Below are 900 nucleotides of genomic sequence, written 5' to 3' on the forward strand. Positions count from 1 at the left end.
GGGTGCTCCCTCTGAGGCCCAGGACTAGGCTAGGGTCTAGTTCTGTGATTAGGGTGCAGACGTGCTTGGGCCAGGTCATCTCCAAAAGTCTGAGAGGGCAATGGTGGAGGCCACGAGCCGGGTCCTAACAGCAGAAGGAGGGGGGCGGGGCGGGGGGTGCCTGCCCCGCTTGGAGACGCATTATAATCACGGCAACTGAGGCGAGGGCCTGCCCAGTTCTTTGGTCTGAAGCTGTTGGAGTCACAGGCTGCTTTGCGAAGGGGGCGGCTGTTACCCCGCACGATGCCGTCATCACCGCGGGGCGCCCTTCTCCGGGGGATGCACCGCCCAGCCTAGCTACCCCAGGGGCCCCGTAGGTCCCGGAATCCGACCCGAGTTGGAGGGATCGCCAGATTCCGGGTCTCCGAACCCCTGCGCCCTGTGCCCCAGCGTCCCGGGCAGGAGCCGGTGAACAGGTTGGGGGAGCGCCGTGGTCAAGAGCATGTCCTGCTGCTCTCACGCCTCAGGCTCCTCGCTTCATCCCGGGAACCAAACCCCGCCCCTGCAAATGGGGAAACTGAGTCCCCGAGAACGGAGAGGGCTCGCCAACGGTGCCCATGAGTTGGCAACAACCAGGGCGCTCCTGCCTCCAGGCTCCTTCCCGGGCCACCTAGGCGCGCGCATCGTGGCGCTTTAAACCTCTCCGTCTCCCGCAGTTGGGGAAACTTTTCCTGCCACAGACAGGCGCAGCCCGAACCCGGACCATATCCATTATAGAAGAATTCGATTGTTTAGTATTGAGAATTCGTAGAAGAGTAACTGCATTTAGAGAGTGTTCTGAGCTCTATTAACTTGTATTCTTACGTTTTCTAAAGAGAAACGTAAGAAAACACCAACAGATAGTTGAGAACATAAAACGTA

The sequence above is a fragment of the Myotis davidii genome, unplaced genomic scaffold, assembly GCF_000327345.1.
Source record: "Myotis davidii unplaced genomic scaffold, ASM32734v1 scaffold534, whole genome shotgun sequence".
In the NCBI taxonomy this organism is placed as follows: Eukaryota; Metazoa; Chordata; class Mammalia; order Chiroptera; family Vespertilionidae; genus Myotis; species Myotis davidii.